This window comes from Leopardus geoffroyi, chromosome B3 (genome assembly GCF_018350155.1).
Source record: "Leopardus geoffroyi isolate Oge1 chromosome B3, O.geoffroyi_Oge1_pat1.0, whole genome shotgun sequence".
Classification (NCBI taxonomy): domain Eukaryota; kingdom Metazoa; phylum Chordata; class Mammalia; order Carnivora; family Felidae; genus Leopardus; species Leopardus geoffroyi.
In genome coordinates, this window is record NC_059337.1 from 54,433,847 (window position 1) to 54,445,918 (window position 12,072).

Consider the following 12,072-nt stretch of genomic DNA (forward strand, 5'->3'; position numbering starts at 1 on the left):
CTGACTAATGGAAAATATGAGTTTATAATTTAATTTGACCAATACCCTTAGAAATTTTCAACTAGTGCCAAGAAAAGTTTAAAGAAGTTTAAACAAAATAGTATACTTATCAGAGAAAACGTTTCCTACACAAATCATTAAAGCTGTATACTTCTATCTTGTCTTTTATTGAAAATGAATTGAACAGGAAGAACTAAAGAGTGTTAATATATTAGCTAAGTACATTAAGTCAGTGTTGCTGGTACACTTTTGGCCTTCACTCAGGGTCATAATTTTAATGAAAAACAAGATTATTTGATCATGATCCTAGAGTTCTAATTAGAATCCTACCAAATATGCACTATACCTCTCTTTTCAGCTATTCTCACAAAGACAAAGAAAGATAAAGCAACACATGACACCCATTTCATTCTCTTGGCTTAAGGAGTTCATACAATTCACTATGATATTGCTCATAAGCTAAAGATGGCCACTATTATTTTTACATTTTTTGATGTCTTATTGAGTCATTAAATGGCTCACAACCTAGCTATGAGAATGGGAGCTTCATCTTCTGATATGGAAACTCATATTCACACAAAAGTTATATCTACATATCTGGCATATGTCCAAGTTGCCTATAATCTCAGGATTCCAAATAATCATGTATCTCCTCCAAAGTTGTTTCTGTTGTCATTGAGAGTTAATTATTTCTGTAGAAAACAACCTGTTTTATAGGGTCAAAGTCATTAGTTGAATTATTTGAGCAACACTGATTATTAACAGCCTGTGATACCTTACTTGTTCTGAGCCCTTCTGAATGTATAATCCAGATTTATAGGATTCTCACTCATGCAAATGTAACCCCAGGCCTGGACGTGATTTCTCCCTACAGATGAAAAACGTAACAGGAGTTCTGGACACAAACTGGTCTTACTTTCTCTTATGGGCGGGGGAGTGTGGAGTGTCAGGATATTTTACTATGAGTCACAAGGGGACAAGTGATAGTTCTGTGCTCTCTGGCTCAGGGGCACTGGATTGTCCAGCTACAGAACCCTTCAACTGCTGAGAGTTGGATGTGTAAAGATCCCACGGCTGCTCCTATCCTAGCCCTCCCACATAGCTCCACAGGGCATCATGAAATAACCACCCAACCTAACATCATTCAGAAATAGTCACAGTTTGAATCAATTCAAGCTTGGAAATGATTCCAGAGTCATTTGGATCTGGATAAGGAATTCATTAAATGAAAATCCAAACTGGTTCAAATATTGGACCAATTAGAGCCTGATACAAACTACATGCTGAAATGTTTTCAGATTTGAATCCTTTCAGACACTGAGCAGATTCAACTCAGTAAAATATTAAGTATCATCAAAGTATTTGAGGAATAAGAGATGTCCCTTACAAATCTTCCCTGTTAACCCCCTCCCATTCCTATCACTCACAGGCTTTCAACATGGTTGTGTTGTCTCAAGGACACTCAAGAGCTGTCCCTGTTTGACTAATCAGACCCACCCCCCAGGCTACCAGCCACACTCTGCCACTAACAAAGCACAAAGAGCTTCCATCATTCATTGGCTTTCACCAGCATCTCTTACTAGAAGGTAGCAGCTTCAAATTTATCTTCCCTTGGATATGTGTTTACATACTTTCAGAGACTGACAGAATTCCAAGTCTTAAAGGACTATAAGGGTCAAGAAAAGTCAGGGTCTCAACCACTGGAAACTGAGCCACTTCGAGAAATCCTGCTCCCCTTTTAGGTTCAGGCCTGGGAGAGGGATTGACATATTTACCTCCCATTTGGAAGGTCTTTCTTATTTGAGTCTGCTATTACTGCTCTATTCTGTTCTCAGCTGAGAAGACCAATGAGGGAGAACAGATTATTCTTCCAAGTGAAAAGTGTTTGTAAGAAAAAGCCATTAAGGTAGCTGACCTTGTGAAAAATTGTGAGGTAGATGAAGGGCACCTAAGGTGGTGGTTCTTCAATTTAGTTGGTCCAACCCCAGACTCACTGAGCCACAGGATCTTTGGATAGAGTCCTACTGTTTGCGTTTTCTAGAAGTTCTGCAAATGATTGAGTTGGTCATATGAACATTTGGGATATGCTGATGTAAGGCACACTCTCTCCTCCTTCCTTAGCTTTTTATCCTAATGGCTCTTCACCTACCACCAGGTCCCCAGTGCTGTCTCTGGTTCTATAGATTCCCACACTGGAATCACAGTCTTGAAAATTTCCCCTATCACCTTCCCCAGCCCCTCATACATAAGCACAAACTCAATATTCTTAGCCCTGTGGAATAGGTTAAGCATAAACCAATGAAATTATACTAAATTATAATTGAATTCTCAATAAACTTAATGTGCTAAATCTTCCAGGAGTAATTGCATTTTGGAAGAGGATACAAAGTTTAGGGAAGACAATAGAGGTGAGGTATTATTGGTGAGGGCAGCCTTCTTTAAGACTTATTCCTAACTGTGCAGCAAACACTTATCCTATCCTAGGCAGGACTGACTAGCAGTATTGGTTCACGGTGATTATGAGAATTTTTACACTGTCAAGGTTAATATCCTACAAGAATGGCTCCCATATATCATTATGCTGAAAGAATGTGTGTCTCCTCCAATGGATAGAGAAGATGTGGTTTATGTATACGATGGAATACTACTTGGCAATGAGAAAGAATGAAATCTGGCCATTCACAGCAACATGTCTGGAACTGGAGTTTATTATGCTAAGTGAAATAAATCAGTTAGAGAAAGACAGATAGCATATGTTTTCACTCATGTGTGGATCTTGAGAAGCTTAACAGAAGACCATAGGGGAGGGAAAGGGGAAAAAAAGTTACAAAGAGGGAGAGAGGCAAACCATAGGAGACCCTTGGATACTGAGAACAAACTGAGGGTTGGCGGGGCTGGGGGAGAGGGGAAATTGGGTGATGGGCATTGAGGAGGGCACCTGTTGGGATGAGCACTGGGTATTGTATGGAAACCAATTTGACAATAAATTATATTTAAAAAAATAAAAATCACCTTTGTGCGCACACACACACACACACACAGACACACACACAAATGCGTGTCTTCTTTTGTCATCCTAGCTTAGAACCTCCCAAGCCCCAGAAAGGTTGTGGGATGGTGGGGACTGGAGGAGAATGCAGAGAAATAAATCTGAATTATCACATTCAAATTTTTCAAAAGCTTCAAAAGTGAACACGTTGGAGAATTAGATTTGATGATAACTAATAGGATCTAGCGCCCTTCTCTCACTCCCACCTTCTTATAGATAAGGAACTTGAAGCCTATGAGATTTAAGTGACTTAGGTAGGCAAGGTAATGTAGCAAGTTTAGTGGCAAGTCAAGGGTTAGGAGTCAGGAGATCCAATTCTCAGTCTGGAACAGGAGAAAGATGAATGTAATCTAGTGGTAGTAGAGTACTAGGGCTAACTTGTAGTCACCTAGGACACTGCCCTAATATCTGGCCCCACCACAGAGATTTTGATACAGTAGCATGGAATGGGGCCTAGGAATTACAAAACATTTCTGATGCTCAGCCAGGTCCAGGGGACTAAGACTTACAGGGATCAGTTGCAGTCAATCTTCAGAGCTTAGAAGCCTCCAGGTGGCATTTCCTAGAAAAAATTCCCCATAAACTGAAAGTGAAATCAGTGTAAAAAGGGACTGAGGGGTATGAAGGGACAATGAGCAGAGCATAGGCAATGGAAGAGAATACCAGATTTGACCCAACTTTTCAAGCTTAGTCTCATCTTGAAGCTTGGCTGAAGACCTTTGGATTCTATTGGCTATCTCTGTCTGGGAAACATCAAGTGAAACTGCATGGCAGAAACGAGATGACTCCAGAGGACAGTGAAAGGACACAGAACCTTTGGCTTCTTGAATCTCTGTCTTGCATCTAGCTCAGGCTGGCAGGCACCACAAGTCATTAGCATGAATTGAATTTCCTCTGGTCATAGTGAGCTCAGCCCTGGACTCTCTCCAGTTCCTGGGAGACCAGCATCTCACTAGCACTAAGGGCCTTGGAAGGCTTAGCTGGAAGGGCAAATCAAGAGGGGACAGTACTGGACTTCCTGCTCCTGATCTGGAAAAGAAGTATCCCTGGAAGCAATAAAGAGTGACGACCCCTCAACACAGGGTCTCTGCTTTGCCTATCACTTTCCACAGATTATGCAGCTGCCTTTTCAATTTTGTTCCAAAGAGCAAGAGGGGATTTAATATGGCTACTAACATAAATACCTGTTCTTAGGATCCCAAGAAACTATTTTCTTTTTAGTTAAGTAAATTACTGGGCCCTCAACTACTGACATGGTGGCTAAATAAAGGTTGTTTGCATAACCTTTGTGTGGGGATAATTGAAAATTTTAACCTACACAAACCAGTGGGACCCCAAGACAAGGCTTTAGTGTGTTGTCAGAGGCAGCTAGCAAGCAAAGCAAGAAAGATAAGCCTGTCCTTTGGGATGCCACCCCAGCAGTGAGACCAACTCAGGTGGATATGCCACAGCCACTGGCCAAACACCATTAGGCAGTTGTAGCAGATGAAATTTTCTCCCAATGCTATCTGGAGCTAATTAGGAGCAACATCACAGCTCTCTCTGTATTTTCCATGTTGCTATAGTGAGCCAGTCCTGGCTTTCCTGAATGTGATTGATTGGGGCCCACCTTGTCCATTTGGGGGCTTGGCACATTCTAACTTAGGATGACAAAAGGAGACACACATTCTTTCAGAATAATATATGGGAGCTATTCTTGTAGGAGGTTAACCTTGACAACCAAAAGGTCTCATAGCCTCTTAGATAATTACCATGAAGTTAGGCTAGAGAAAGAATGCTTCAGAGCTTACTTTTTGTCTCTACTCTTCTCACAGAATCCAGACCCATCCCAGCTCAACTGGAAATAACTAGATTTTCATGGGAAGTGAAGGGAGGTTTGGCAAGGTATATAATCTGAAGAGCCTTGGGAGAGGGAAAGGGAAAAAGAAGGTGGAAAAGAAAGAGGTTTTCTGCTGATCACAAGGGGCTGGCATATGAGGGTCACCAGAGTGAAGACCCTGAATATATTGGAGGGGACAGGAGGAGGGATATCCAGAATAGAGTGAGAAAATCCATTCCAGACTCTCCACTGCTCTGTGCTGTTGCATGGGTTGAAAATCCTACTCAAATTCAAAGAGCCACAGTCTTCTGGATACCATTTCAGTGTGAAAAGACCTTTTTTAAAAAAATTTTTTTTTCAATGTTTATTTTTGAGAGACAGAGAGAGACAGAGAGAGAGGGAGACACAGAATCTGAAATAGGCAGCAGGCTCTGAGCTGTCAGCAAAGAACCCTATACAGGGTTCAAACCCAGAAACCATGAGATCATGACCTGAGCTGAAAGGGCTGGACATTTAACAGACGGGGCCACCCAGGTGCCCCAGATCTCTCTCCCTCTTTAAGTTTATTTATTTATTTTGAGAGAGAGAGAGAGAACAAGCACACAAGCAGGGGAGGGGTAGGGAGAGAGAGGAGATAGAGAATCCCAAGCGGGCTCTGTCAGCACAGAGCCCAAAGGGGGGTTCGACCCCACAAAACAAGGAATCATGACCTGAGCCGAAATCAAGAGTTGCACATTTAACCAATGGGGCCGGCCACCCAGGCCCCACACCCTTCAGTGTGAAGAGATCTTAATGTCTTTGATGTTGGAATGTACAGTCTACCTGTAAGTGCTAGGGTGCACAGGTGATCATTCTTGGAGATTCTGATTTAATAGGTCTGGAGTGGTGCCTAGGCATCTGTACATTTTTAAATATCCACAAGAGATTTTGATACACAGCCAAAGCTCAGATTTACTGTATTTGGCATGATTCGGCATGGCTTCTTATCACTCTCCTTACCACTGCCCAAGTCTCTTTGCGGTTGTTGAAACAGATACCCTTTCTATCAGATTCCCTCCCCTCCTCCAGGGCATTGGCTTGGCAAGCAGAGCACAGGCTAGATTTCAGTCCCTAATTGTCCCCTTGGCTAGGTGACTTGTGTAGGGCATGACTTGCACAACTGTGACCAGAGGAGGAAAAAGATTATTGGCTTCCAAGACGGCAGATTTGTGTTTCAGCCACAATTCTCACTTTCTAGCTGTCTAAACTTGGGTAAGTTGCTTAAATCTTTAATTTTTAAGATTTGATTTTTAAGTCATCTGTACACCCAATGTGGGACTCAAACTCTGCACACTCTAATGACTGAGCCAGCCAAGCACCCCCTTAAATCTCTTTGAACCCCAATTTGATTATATATCAAAGAGGGATAAGGATGGCTGCCTACTAAAATGACCAAATCCAACAGTACAATTAATTCTAGCGAATCACTTCTGAGGCTTCATTTGACCTATGAGCAGCATTTGACCCTTGTGACCACTTCCATCTTCATGAGCCCTAGCTTCTGCTTAGCTTCTGGGACATTCCTCCTTCTTCATTCCTTTCTTGCTCTCTGGCCATTCTTTCCCAGATTCATTTGCTGAATTCTTTTTACCTTACCAACTTTGAATTGTTGGAGTGCCCAGGACTCAGTTCTCAGACCTCTTTTCTCACCTGTTTACCTTGATTTCCTAGATAATTTCATCCACTTGATTGACTTCAAGTATCACTTGTACGCTGAGACTCTCAAAAAGCCATAAACTCTCCCCCAAATCCTAAACTCTGGAATCAAATAGCCTACTCAACAAATCCACTTGATATATAATAGGCATCTCAAACTTCGTATGTCCGAACCGAACTCATTTTCTTCCTCAAACTTAATCTTTTCACAACCTTCCCAACCTCACTATGTAGCCTCTTCACTTGCCCAATTTCTCTGTCCTAAAGCCTCTTTTTCTCACTGCACACTTCTAATCCATCAGTCAATTTACTGGCCCTAACTTAAACTGTATCCAGTGCCATCACTGCTGTCATCTGCTATCGCCTCTGTCCTTGGCTATTGCAATAAAGGAGTAAGTGCCCTTCCCCACTCCAGCTACCTTGCTCTCCCATAGTCTATATTCCCCACAGCATCCAAGAGATCACTTCTCTGGTCAGAATCTTCCCATGCTTTCCCCTCTCATGGAGAATAAAATTATGAAGCCTTCTCATGGTCTCCCCATGAGAATTTACATGACATGCTTCTCTTCTATTATTTCTATGACTTTACAGATCATTCAGTTCTTTGATCACTCCTCTTCAGATTATTGGCCTTCATGTTGGCCCTCAAACACACCATATGTGCTCCTGCCTCAGGGCCTTTGCACTGCCTTTCCCTCTCTGGGGAACATTCTCTTTACAGATACCTGTAACTCATTCACTTACTTCATTCAGTCTTTGTTCAAAAGTCACCTGATCACAAACTGCCTCCTTGGTCCTTAATCTAATAGAAAACTATCCCAACTCCTATAACCCTATTTTTTATCCAGTTTTATTTTTCTTCATAGAATATATCGCCACTTGACATTTGCATGTTTTGCTAATTTGTTTGTTTGCTGTCTGTTTCCCCTCACTTGGATCTAAGCATGTAAGAGTAGCTATATTCCCAACATCTAGAACAGTGACTGGGACATAGTATAGGGGTCAGTAAATACTCGTTGAATGAATACAAAAAAAGGATGTCAGTGATATAAGAATTAAATAAGATACTGTATGAGAAGGGTTTTGTACGTGCCTGAAACTTAGTAATTTGTCATTTCCTCTCTACTTTAGCTTTTGTCTTTCCCCCAAAACATTTACTGGGCCTCTTCTCTAAGTTACTTACTCTGCTAGATGATAGTGATTAAAAAAAAAATGTCTCTACTGTAAGCAGCTCATGTTCTAGTTGCTCTATGATACTGGGAGACAGAGTCATAAAGAAATAACCACCAGACAATGTAACAAGAACTGCAAAAGAAACAGTATACTAGGAAGAACACAGATAAGAGTATAGTTAAGGAAGTGCTCAAAGAGCAGTGAATTTTAAAATGAACCTTGAGGGATAAATAGGGCTTCTGTACCATAAGAGAAACGGGTATTCCATTTAGAAGGGTCTTTGGTAGGGTTAGGCACAGAGACATGAAAATTCCCCCCTCCTAGAGCACACAGCTTCTTAGTTCCTTAGTTTAAGAGAAAGAATAGTGAAGTGAAATGAACAAGTATAGAAACTAAAACATAATTGTTTCTGTCTCCTCCCCGTCATAGAATGCCATATTTCTCAGAGTTCTTACTATACCTTCTAAATTTCTTTTGGCTCTGACAACATCAGTAGGTAGTGATCCCCTTATCATACAGGCAAAGAAATATTCTGGTCCAAGTTCCATTAATGGAGGATCTTGGGTTAGAACTTGACTCCTATCTGGTTGACAGTTCGTGCAACGTGAAGTGAAAAGCAACTGATTGCCTTCTTCAACCAGTTAAGAATATTTCCACAATGGCTTTCTAGATCTAAGTTTTTCATATTGTTTTTTTTTTTTTCTTAATTGGCCATATCCACCTGCCATTTATTGAGAACCTATCCTACTACACACTCTACTGAGTTGACCACATCTATAATTTCACCAGTTTTTACAACAACTCTGTGGTAGGCGATGTTGTTGTTATTGCTATTATGTTATAAATGAGGAAACAATTGCCTAATTTGTCCAAAGATATTCAATAAAAAAGAGGCAGTGCTAGAATTTAGAATCTGGTTTACATGATGTCAGTGCCCATGTTCTTTCAGCTCTGTTGTATTTCTGAAATGAAATCTAAACAAATGTGCAAGTCCATCTTCTAATTGTGCTTCCTCTGAGTTATCTATATAGCAGGGACACGTTATGCAGAATTGTTTACTCACTGGAAATTTCATCTTCCTTTGTAATTTTATATTTATACATTTCTCTAGCCAAATTATACCACATGTACTCATGTACTCTTTTTCTGCTTTTGCTGTCATGTAAGTGTGGTCATATGAATCACTCTCATGTATCCAATTATAACACTGCTAAATAGGAAAAAATGACCACCAATGGTAAAGCTAGCCTAGTCAATATGGTTATTTTTTGTAAAACCATAAACAAAATCAGGAAGAAAAAATTTTCAAGCATTTTGCTGACAGCTCTTGTATAACCTAGTAATCACAAGGGAATAGGAAACATTTTCTTAACCTACACATATCCTTTTTGAGATGAATATGAAAACCCTATTAACCATAGATTTGCCTCCAAACAAATCCATCTCAGGGGTTGAAGCCAAATTATGTCTCCATTCTTTAAGATGCCTATTTTGTTAACTTTGGAGATGTGGTAGCAACTTGTTTTTCTCCTGACCCCAAAGACACTACTACTGATCAACAGATTTGTTGATAGTATCTTCAGAAAGCAATCTAAGGCACTATCCTTCTGTGAGGGAGATATATCATCCAGATACCGATGCAGATCATCTTTTGATCCCTTGCTGTAGGTGAAGAGAAAATTAGCACACTTCAACATTATTCCAACTTGCCTTTTCTCTAGTTTCCGACTTTTGTTATGTTATTCTGATAATGTAAAGATTTGTAATAGCCATAGTTTTACTATAACCATATTTTTTATAATTGTTTAGTCTTAATTTTATATTTAAATTTGTTTACTACATGTCACAGTTGTTTTTTTAACCATAGATTCTTTATTCCCAAGTTTTAAATTTTGATTTATTGCTTAGTTAGCCTGCTTTTGTTTTCCAGAAGTTTTTCTTTTTCTGATAAACAAATTATGGATGCTATAGTCTGTGGGTTTTTGCATGTTTGAGAATGCCTGTTGCCTTTACATCTGAAAAACAACTTATCTGGGCATACTTCCCTTCAATTTTGTACAGACTGTTCCATTATTTTCTGGTAGTAAGAGTTATTGCTATGGACAAGTTTGAGGAAGACCCAATTTCCCTCTTTAACACTAACACTGTGCTTCTTTTTTTCTGCTTGGATGCCTGTATTATTTCTTTATCCTTAAAGTTAAGTAATTTCACCAGGATGTGCCACAGTAGTTTTTTGTATTGATTTTTCTTGGCAGTAGGCAGTTTTTTTTTTTTTTCTGTCTACAGACTCAAATATTTGAAAAAAAATGTCTTCTAGTAGATTTTTGAATACTTTTGCTTTTTTTCCCCCTATATTCTTTAGGAAGATGGAGTATTCTATATATTTTACACATAATTGTCTTTTCTATAAATTATATACCTTTGTGATTTTTTTGCATTTTCTCTGTATACTTTTCTATAGGCTTAATTTCAAATTGTACTTATTCTATTTTTATTATTTAATTATGATATCCCTGTATGTAATATGTTCTTTTCTAACTTGCTATATGAATTTGTTTATCATCTTCCTTTGTTTTATAATTCCTTTTTATATCTTATTAGGCCTTTTAAGTTTTAAATTTCTTTGAAGCTGTAACTATTTGTTTAAATTATTTAACTTTTATTTAGAAAAAGATAAATTTATCTTTATCTTCCTTTTGTTTGTCTTCCCTTCCTTTCTCTCCACCCCCTGTCTGCTGTCTCTCTGGGTTGTGTTTTATGTTGGTTCTTTTCTGATTATTACATCTCTCTGATTGGGGCCTGGTGTCCTTAAAGAACAGAATGGGAAGGGGTGGGGGATGAATTTGGGAATCCCACTGCTTCAGTTTAGTTGATTCTACTGGAACTCCTCCCTAGATCTCCTCTTCCTTTTGCTCAATCTTAGCTTGACATCAAGACGTTGAACCAGCTCAAGGGAGAGCCCCTTCCTTATATACTCTTCCTCATCTCCTGATTTCTATGACTCAGAAGGAGAGGATGTAGAAAAAAACAGAAGGCCAGACCAACTTTGCCTTCAGCTCTGCCTCCCTACCATCTTGAGCCAAGCAGGATCTGTATGGTAACATTACCCATTTCTCTTGGGGCTGGCACATGCCTGTGTGGACTTGACTACTCTAAGTGAAGGAACACTGAATGGAACATTTGAAACTTTGATGCTCACTTATAGGGAAATCTGTTCTAGATGTAAGCATTTCATGGGTTTCATTGAGTGTCAATGACTTCCCTCATTGCACTTTGAGTTGTAAGCTGGACTTGCCACTTTTTTCATGAAATAAGGACTGACAAATTAGGTCACTTTGGGTTTTCAGACTTGGATATTTGGCAGCACTTTTTTTTTTTCTCTCAAAAATGAATGAAATGAGCTGTCACATCAAGCAAAATAACTGACAATATTTGTTGACAACAATAAAATTTAAGCTTTCAAGAGAAAATTAGAACTTTTGAAATCTTGTATTCACCACTATGAACTCGACAGCTTCTCAATACATAAATACTTTTCTGATGAGACTGGTGGTGATTTTAATAAACACAATTTTTTGATATTGCATAATAAATTGTGTCAACACTTGTAAGATTTGCATAACTGAATAAACCAGCATTTTCCAAATGACCAACCATGCATGCTATAAAATCATGGATGGGGAAAAACTCCTTTCAAAGTGCAAGGGAAACCAGTGGATTCTAATATAAGGGTATTAACTGATATAGTTTGTCATTCTACAATGCAATTAACCTTTAAGAAACTACTACTACTACTTACTGAGTTTTGGTGTAATATCAAAGAAGAGTATCTAGAATTATCTGGAAATGCATTTAAAATAATCTTCCTTTTACAATTGCAATTAGTTTGATGCCAAATTTTCCTCAGATATTTTAACCAAAATGATATATAGCAATAGATGGAACATAGATGGAGTATCTAGCTGTTTTCTACTAAGCCAGACAACAAAGAGATTTGCAAAACCATGAAACAGTGCCACAATTCTCATTAAACTTTCTTATTTGGGGAAACACAGCTTTCTTTACTAAAATATGTTATTTGAGCATGAAATGGCATTATCGTTATTTTAAAATAAATTAATAATTGTTTTAAAATTTTATTTAGTTCCTAATACTATCAATATTACAAGTATACCTCACTTACACAAAAGATCTTTGAAGTTCTTAATTATTCTTAAGAATGTAAAGAAATCCTTAGACCAACAAGTTTGAGAATCTCTGTGCTACATGTACCGTGCAGTGAAGCAGTAAGTGTGCAGGAGTGCAAAATTAGAGAATTATGGGTTGGATTTGGCGT